Consider the following 9,971-nt stretch of genomic DNA (forward strand, 5'->3'; position numbering starts at 1 on the left):
CATACATGAAAAGAGCCTGGAGCACAGTGAGCGCCATAAATGTTGTGTAAGACACAATGAGCCCCAACCCCACTCTTTGACAACCTGGACCCTTCTACACTGTAATGACAAAGCAGTCCTTAGATATGCAAAGAGAGCTGGACATAGGATAGATAAAAGCTGAATTGTTCCGTATTTTAAAATAAGAAGAACTCAGTTTCCTATTTTTTTTTCCCCATCTTAGAGCAGGAAATGACAGGAAAGAGAAGGGAAGAGAGGAGAAGCGAGCAACATAGCAGAGTGCAGAAGGACAGTTACGAATATCTGATATTAATTTTGACATTGATAATCTTTTTGAAACGTAAGACCATCTGTCACCCCAAATCTTTAAAGTCTGTTAGGCACTAAAATATCTATCATGAGTAACTTTTAAAGGAAATATAAGAAGGGGGTGAGTTCTACGGTGTGTTGATGTAGGATACAAATGGACGGCACGTATAGGACTGTATATTCTTTTTTTTTTTTTTTTGTGGTACATGGGCCTCTCCCTGCTGTGGCCTCTCCCCTTGCAGAGCACAGGCTCCGGACGCGCAGGCCCAGCGGCCATGGCTCACGGGCCCAGCCGCTCCGCGGCATGTGGGATCCTCCCGGACTGGGGCACGAACCCGTGTCCCCTGCATCGGCAGGCGGACTCCCAACCACTGCGCCACCAGGGAAGCCCAGGACTGTATATTCTAATGAATGAACTAATTCAACAGAAATGGGAAGGACTGGAAGTTTGGGGTTAGCAGATGCAAACTATTATATATAGGATGGATAAATAAGGTCCTAGTGTATAGCACAGGGAGCTATATTCAATATCCTGTGATAAACCATAATGGAAAAATATATGAAAAAGAATATATATATGTATAACTGAATCACTTTGCTGTACAGCAGAAATTAACACAACACTGTAAATCAACTATACTTCAATTAAAATAAAAAAAAGAAAGAAATGGGAATCTGAGGCCAGAGGTTAACCTGCAACAACATAAACTCTGCCCTTCCCCAATCCTTGGATAGACTATCGGACTTTCTTCAAATGTAAAAGGAGGGGTGAGAGTTTTAAGTCCATTTCATCTAGATCTAAAGGAGTAGGAATACCCTAACAGCCATTTGACTTGCACAGCTATTACCTACCCTCTCCCAGTCAACCACACTCCTCATGACCCTTAACAAAATTGAACGGGAATCTTCTGACATTGCCTCTACATTCGTAATAATCTTCTTCACGTCAGGAAGAGCTTGAGTTGACTGTAATTCTAAAGGATGAATGGATGCTGATGGTGTTTCCTAGCAACAGCTGAAAAGAGATCAATATTATGTGATATAAGCGCCATGAGTAGAAGCAAAAGATCCACTGAAACACAGTAAGAAGTAACATGGATTAGGTACTGACTGTCAGACCAGAACCGGCAATTGTAAGCTGATCTAACGTTAGGAGGCTGCACAGATGAAGCAAGAGCAAGAGCTGAGTTAGGCTAAAGGAGGCCTCATAAAAGTGACCCCCAAATCACAACGCCCCGTCAAAGCGCAGGTTTGGCATGACAGCCTTCGCCAGAGAAAACCAGTTCATCTGTCGAAAACTGAAGGTCATAGAAGGCTATCAAATAAATCTCTTTGATCTAGTTACAATGACATTTATTCCTATAAAGCCACATAGTATTAAATCAGACACTAATAATCATATCTCAGAAGAATAAAAACGACTCTCAAATGCTACTCTGTTCGTAAATGTGGAAAGCACTGATTGTTAACCAAGTACCAGCTGAAGAATACTAATGTTCTATTGCATTTGTCGGGGGTACTTTTTACTGTCAACACAAGAAATTCAGCTTGAACTTCACAAGCAAAAAGGGGATTGGGGGGAAGGAGTAAGTAATGGAATCAAAGAAGGTATCTAGGAATTACAGCAGCTCTGAGGAGCTAGAAACCAGGGATTAACACGCCTGGGACTCTTTCTCTTTCTGCTTTTATGGGTTCTTTATTTCCTTGGGCTTTTCTCTGAGGCTATATCATGTCTGGTAACAACCCTGGAGCTCTATATAGTTTTGTGGTCCCAGGAGGAAAGAGAACTTACTAGCTTCACTTAGAAAAAATCCCAGGGGAGGATTTGTTACCCTAGGCTGGGCTGCATGCCTTCTCGTAGGCTACTAGCTGGGGCCAGGACGATGGTGCTAGCACTGGTCAGGCCTGGGCCACATGCTCACCCCTGGTGTAAGGACAGGAGGTAGGATACTCTGGTTAGCAGGGCTGGGATGGGAAGAAGTCCCTCAAAGAAAGGGGATGCTATATTCTCCAAAAGAGAAAAAACTGGCACCGAGCAGACAATAACACAGGTCCACCATGTTTATTGAACTGGCGATGAGAGTGATTTTCATAACCTGCTAGTATCCTTAGCTTGTCTAAGTTGTCTTGGCAAAGGCAAAACATTACAGGATCCACAGCTGTCTGGGATGTACTATGGATTCGGTTAAACCTTCCTAAATCATTTATAATTAGCCACCACAGGAAGTGGGACTTCAGCTGTACCTCTCTGAAAATATCAAATCCCATTTTTCCCATAAATAAAAGGAAGGTATGATAAAGATAAAATCTAATATAAGAGCTACATTTTGAACTTTGTTTCCAAATAGAATATTTACATTTATTAGGGATTTTTTTAATCAGTAAAATAATTCAAAATTGAGCTGTTATTAAAATTTAAAGGAATGTTACATAAAATAACTTAAAAAAGTATCTCTCATTCTTGTACAGTGATCAGTATTGACGTTTAGTATTAGTTGAACTAGTTAATATTTATGATTCTATTTATTTAAAATGAGTAATAGTAAAAAGGCCTAAAATTGATCATGCTTTCGAGAGTTGTAAATCAGTAAACTAAATTATTACTATATAAAAATTTTTGTTAGGTTTTTGGATCTTTTGCCTATGGTTCTACCAAGATAATTAAGGTAGGATGATAATAATACTAATGGCTACTAGGTGTCAGTTGCTTTACCTGACAACTCTGTTAGGGGGGTTTGATTATCCCTGTTACAGATGAGGAAACTGAGGTCCTAGAAGCTGTTAGTTGCCCAAAGCTAAAGTTAGTTGGCTAAAGGTCAACACTAGAGTCAATTATCTCTCCAGTCTTACCAGGCTGCTTCCCTGATTCAGCAGTGCTGCAAAGAAGAACAAAACTGTGTGGGATATTTGTTAATAAAATAGGAGTCTAACAATTGAGTGTCTGAAACAATTCTTGAATCATAAATTGTATAAATGTGTCTTATAGTTGGGCAAAAAAGTTAATTTCTAAGATTTCAAAGTGTTCTCCAAAAACCAGAGTAGACACATTTGTGGTGTGCAAAATGAGACAGTTGCTAATTCTAGGACCCTAAGAGAAATCTCAACATCAAACTTGATACGAGAAAACACCGATCAACAAGAAAAGAAGGCAAGGAAGCCGTTACTCAGTCAAAAGTCAGGGAACGACTGTGCCCCAAAAGACCACGAAAGAAAATGTGAGAATAAGATCTTAGCTCTTCTTCACCGATGGGAAACTAGTTAAGGGGGGGTTTTAATTTAGGGTGTGGGGACTGTAAGGGAGCTTGGGCGAGCACAGCTATATGACAAATATTAATGTCCATCGCAATTCTCAAACTGAAAAATTCAGGTCAGCCTGGAGGTGAAGCTACCTCCAAAGGCAGCAGCCTTGTTTGGGACTTGCTGGTAAAGCCCTGCCTCAGCAAGGGAAGTCATCTGAGGCTACAGAGACATCCACAGTCCAAAACAAAGAGACGTTTGTCAATAGAGAACAGACTTGTGGCCGCCAACGGGGAGGGTGGGGGAGGGAAGGATTGGGAGTTGGGGATTAATAGATGCAAACTAGTATATATAGGAGAAATAAACAACAAGGTCCTATGGAATAGCACAGGAAGCTATATTCAAGATCTTGTGATAAACCATAATAGAAAAGAATATGAAAAAAAATATATATATATGTATAACTGAGTCACTTTGCCATACAGTAGAAATTAACACAACATTGTAAATCAACTATGATTCAGTTAAATTCAGGTAAAAAAAGAGGTGTTTGTCAAAGTTTCTCTATATTTTAGGACAAAGCCCCAGTAGATTTTTCTGAGATTCTACCCAAGCCAGAGATTCTTCCAGCCTCTTCTATTTGCTACCCAACTTTTGTGTGGCCTCATAATGCTCAAAAGCTTGGCATCCCTATCCTCTTTTTCCTCCCCCCCCCACTTCCTTTCCACCCCCCAACTGCCCACCAGACCTTTACTCCAAGCCTCATCCACCCTCAAGCCACACTGCACTTACCTTCAGGTAATGGAATTTGTAGAAAGAGACTCAGCTTGATCTATATTAAGCACAACTGCAAAAAGGTGGACTAATCATATGGTGCTTGCCCAGGGACAAGGTAGTTTTTAGGAGGATCTCTAGTGGGGTGAATGTCACTTTCTTTTATGCTGAGGACACAGGATTACTGTCAATAACCTATTAGAATTGAGTTTTTAAAAAATTGAGATAACAGTCAAATAGCATAAAATTCACCTTATAAACCATTTTAAAGTGTACAATTCAGTAGTTTTCAGTATATTTACAATGTTGTGCCAACACCATCACTGTCTCATCCTAGAACACTATCTCATTCCATCATTCTCCCTCCCTTCCAGAAAAAAATCCCAGGCCTGTTAGTAGTCGATCCCAATTCTCAACACTTTTTTAACTCACATGTCCTAACAGATTTTTACTGAGTTTTGTTTCTTGTAGTTTATATTATGAAAATAATAGGGTGAATTGTTTTATTCATTTTTCCAGCACAAAATTATGTTTTATTATTGTTTGTGCTTTTTCAAACTATAGGTGCCTCCCAGATTCTGTTGAGCAAACCTGTCTCCTGTGGGCATCCTCTCTTAGCAACTGGATTTGGCGCTATTAGATTCGATGATATTTGTGAGAGGTACATATTTTGTGTGGATGGCTTTTGTATGGTCAACTGCTTCTTCCATGAGTAAGTTTTTGTTTTTTCCACGTAGCTCAAGTTAGAGTTAATGTTCCTAGTGATTTAGACGAAACTCTTAACATTAAAAATTTATGGATCCTACTTGCAAAAAATTGCTTTTCATAAATGAAATATTTTTCATGATAACTTAATATGTAAATTTCAAATTAGGACACAGATTTTTCTGTCACATATTTTTTTCATCCTCTTTCTATTGCTTTGAAAGGAGTATCATAAATCCCTTAAAATCTTGGGGTTGATGCTTAGCCTTATTTATTGAGGTAAAAATGACTGTCCACTTTTTAGCAATTTTATTGTGGCTTAAAGTTCCAAGTCCAGGCTACATGAAGTCAGATCTGCAGACCTTTCTAATCGGAATCATCCAGTAGAACCATAACATACATGAATTTTAAAGACCTGGATATATCCTCAAATGCACATGCAGACACTTCATGGAATGTGGGCATCCACTTCAACACAAACTTTAAGTTTTTAAAATAAAGTTTTTTATTAGTTTATAGTACTAAATCCTAACAAACACTACTGGCCTATAAAATACCCATATTTATGAATCAAAAATTCCTAATCAGGGTCACATCTAATAAGGAAGACGATGCATACCAATAACAAATTTCATTACTACAGAGGAGAAGTAATAAAGTCATTAGGATGTTATAACTGTGAGGACATTCAGTTGCAAGTGAAAGAAGCCTAAATCAATCTAGATTCAGGAAAAAACCAAAACCAAAACCGAAACTCCCCCCAAAAAACCAGGGAAATTTAGTGGTTCACGTAACTGAAAAGTCTAAGTGAATTCCAGCTTCAGGCACGTCTGGAGCCAGGTGTTAAACACTGTAATAAATCTGTCTTGTGCCTTATCTTGGCTCCACTTTCCTTTCATTGACTTCACTTTCAGGCTCCCTTCCTTGGTGCAGGGCTCCCCAGCCACATCTGGCATCTATCCTCCAAGCTTCAAGTGTTACAGAATGAGGAATTCTATTTTCCAGTGTTTCCAACTAAAGTCCTGAGTTTCACTGGTCTGTCTTCAGGCACTTATTCATTCCTGACCCAGTCACTGAAGCCAGTGGGATACAATACTCTGAGAATTATTAGAGAGTGGGTACATATCCACTGAAATATGGACTGAAAGCAGGGGAAGGATGGTCCTCAAGATAAGTCAGGATTCTATGCCAGAAGAAAGGAAAAGGGATGCGGGGCAAGCACAAACAGATGCCCAGACATATGCCTTCCAAGAACTGGATTAACTCCCCCATACATCTTGGTGGGTAAACCAGAACTGACGTGTGGCACAACTCCAGGGGACACCATTCATACTGTACTCACGTGGGTGAAATGCGCAACACAGTAGCGGTTGTGTGTCCCCTTTGCCCTGGGACAGGAGGGCTAGATCAACACCAGACATCAACCTGGGAAACAACTTTTCTAAGGCCAGTACTGTCCCAAAGAATTTGTTAGACAATCTACCACTACATGTCCACTTCTGTAATTCCATTATTTCCCTAAGTCTTAGACAGACCTTACTTTCCTGGAGCCAGTGCTAACAAATGTGGCTTGATTACGGTACGCTAATGACGCAACTGCATTTCATACTTGTGGACCTTGGTACCAGTGGCTAAATTAACTCATATTTGAGAAGAATGTTATAAACAGGTTTTTTCTGTGGAAGCATGATTTAAAACAGGGATGCAGGCCTAGAGGTCTTTGCAAACCGATCACACAAGTGATTACAAACCCTTGATATAATCACCAGCCTTTTTGGAAACACAGCACGACATCATGGCAATTACTGTACTTTTTTCTTTCTCCCATAAAAATCGTTCAATGGGGCTTCCCTGGTGGCGCAGTGGTTGACAGTCCACCTGCCGATGCAGGGGACATGGGTTCGTGCCCCGGTCCGGGAAGATCCCGCTGGGCCCGTGAGCCATGGCCGCTGGGCCTGCACGCCCGGAGCCTGTGCTCCACAACGGGAGGGGCCGCAACAGTGAGAGGCCCGCGTACCACAAAAAAAAAAAAAAAGGCTCAATGAAACATTTTCAGTTCTCTATTTATAATTATTTGCATGCTTTAATGTTATTCCCAAGTGCTTTTACTTCCTAAAATTTTAGAATTTGCTATTCAGGGCTGCTGCTGTTTCACTTCAGTCATCTCACCTCTAGCAACAATATTAAATCTGATCAATACTGTTTTACTTCAGGTGATAGCAGGTGTTCAGTAAATGCCGAATACACAGATTATTTCCTGGAATAAGTTTGTTCACGTCATTTCTCAAAAAGGAACGATAAATACTATGAAGAAAATAAAATAAGCAAATTTATATAAATAGAATTTTTAAATAATAGGAAGTTTCAAGGGAGCTACTTTAGATTAGATGGACACAGAACATCTTGCTGTGGAGGTGATATTGGTAAAGTGAGACATCAGTGATACAAAAGAGGAAGTAACACAAAGGTGTTACTATTCCAGGCAGAAGGAAGAGTAAGTGCAAAGGCCCCAACACAAGAATGAATCTGGTTCTTTAAAGAAAAGAAAGAAGGCTGGTGTGACTGACATGTGGTGTGTGATAGAGGGAGAAAGCAAGAAAGATGATGTCTGAGAAATAGGGGCACGTCAGGAACACAAGCAGGGGCTCCCACAGACATTGGTTCATTGATTCTTTTCTGTGAAGTTTTCTGCATTTCTTGACCAGGGGGAGGGACTCTTCTGTGTATGACAAAGAAGGCATTCTAAGCCCATGAATGTTAAGTGTTGGCCAAGGTATGATAGGATCCACACTGAGAATAACTGCCTACTTCCATGGAAACAGATCATAGCTCTCTCCAAAATGGAAGAAGTCCAATGAAATGAACTTGTCACCAAGAGGCTGCTGGACTTACACGTGTTTTACATTGGGTTCCCCCAGAGGCTGACACTAACACAAGGATTTGTGCTCAGGAGGTGATCCCTGGAAGTACTTGGATGCTTTGTTCTAAATCTTCTTAAGTTCTAGGTTCCATCCTCAAGGTTCATTGGCAAAGCCCTTCCCAAAACTTTCACACCAATTTTCAATGTTTTTTTTTTAAGCCTCTGACCATATAGCCAGTGATTGTTTTAGAGCCTGACTCAGGTCATGCTTTCTTCAAGCCAAAGTACATGATAAAAGGCATTGCTTGAAATCCTGCCTGATGAGATTTGCTCTGTGCTGTCCTTCAAGATAACCACGAATAGGGGCTGCGGTATACAATAGTACACTTCCAGCTGGTAGTTCATATTGTTCAACAACATCTATAAGCCAGGCTTGACTTTTTCCATTCTCAATTAAGGCCAACAACTCTCCACAAGGGCAAAGGGACAGACTGCTAGGGGCAAAGAGTGGGAATAGGGTAGTTAAAGGCACAGAGTGGGGAGAAATCTGCTTACACAAAGTTAAAGCGCCTTCATGACCTGCTCTGGTCCCATCTAACGGAGTGCTACTGGAAATGGCAACTTTATGAGTAGGTGGATTAGATAGCACCTTATGTCTCAGGGTCTCCAACATACCAGTAGCAAATGGGAGCTGTTTTGCAAAAGGAAAATGGTAATCTTCCTGAAGGGGGTATGGCCTTGTTCCAAAATCCTGTGGGCTTCCATTGTGATTCTCCTGGAGAGACTTGTTTCTGACTTCAGTATAGTATTCCAATCTTCCAGACACTTTGAGAGGGCTGAGGAGCAGAGCTTCTTGGACTACAGCCTGGGCCACCTAAAGAGACTGGTTTTGCACTGCCAACTTTTTAGGTCACCTGGTAAAAAAATAAGTGCAGAACACCTGTATGCTATATGCCGTCTCTAAAATCCAGGGCACCTCGGGTACCGTGCCTTTCTTACTTGTAGAACAGGCAAGGTATAGCAATTTGTCCTTAACACTGAAGGGGCTATCTCAACATGTGCTAGACCACTGAATCCCTGAGAAATTCACTAGGGAGTCAAGTCCCTATATTTCTATGAGATTCAGATTCTATACTTGGCATATTTGTGTCTTACCAAGGCATTTGGGTATCTGATATTTCCTGCTCTGCATCAACATAGTGGACTAATGTGACATCCTATGGTTTGGTGAGGCATTAAATGTCCTCGTGTAGCAAATGGCTAGAACTGACATCCATTGGACAGATTTGTCAAGCTATTTCTGTCCCTGCCAGGTAAAAGCAAACAACTGCTGATGGCCTCTACAAACCAAGATGGGTAGAAATGCAGCGGTTAGACCAATAGTTAACATATCAAATGCCAGATACTGTATCAAGTTGCTCTAAGAAAGAGAACATTGAATAGCATCTACAATTCAGATCATCTCAAGATTAAGTTTTATCTTATAGGCTGCTGTCATCCTCCAAGACCTATCAATCTTTCTCATTGGTCAAATGGAAGAACACTGTATATTTGGGGATGACAGGAATGACCACATTTGTATCTTTCTACCCTTTGATGGTTGTATTTAACTCTGTAATTACCCCAAAGATACACTGCTTTTTCACTTATTATTTTAGTAAGGAAGGAATGCTCCAGTGGCTTCCCCTTGGCCTCCTACCAGAAGAACACTTACTCTCCTCAGGGCAAGGAGCCAACATTGAGATTCTGCAAAGGGTGTCCAACCATCTACACTTAGGAACCGAAGAAATAAAACAAGGGGTGGGGGAAAGGGAAGGAGTTCAGTTGTTCCCATGGGCTTATGGTGAAATGGGGTCCAATCTGCTGCCCATAGCCTGTATTTTGATCAGTGGGCCATGGTGCTCTCAATTCCCCCAAAGTTGGTGCTAATTTGGAACAAGTATCCATTGAAACTTTGGATATTTCTTTTTTCTAAGTACACATATCTATTCATATCACACAGCCCTTAAGTCAAAAGTTCTAGCCCTGAGAATTAACTCAGGTGTGAGAATTAAGAGAGAAGCTGTGATCTAGCTCGATTCAAGTG

Source organism: Leucopleurus acutus, assembly GCF_964270905.1.
Source record: "Leucopleurus acutus genome assembly, chromosome: 11".
NCBI lineage: Eukaryota > Metazoa > Chordata > Mammalia > Artiodactyla > Delphinidae > Leucopleurus > Leucopleurus acutus.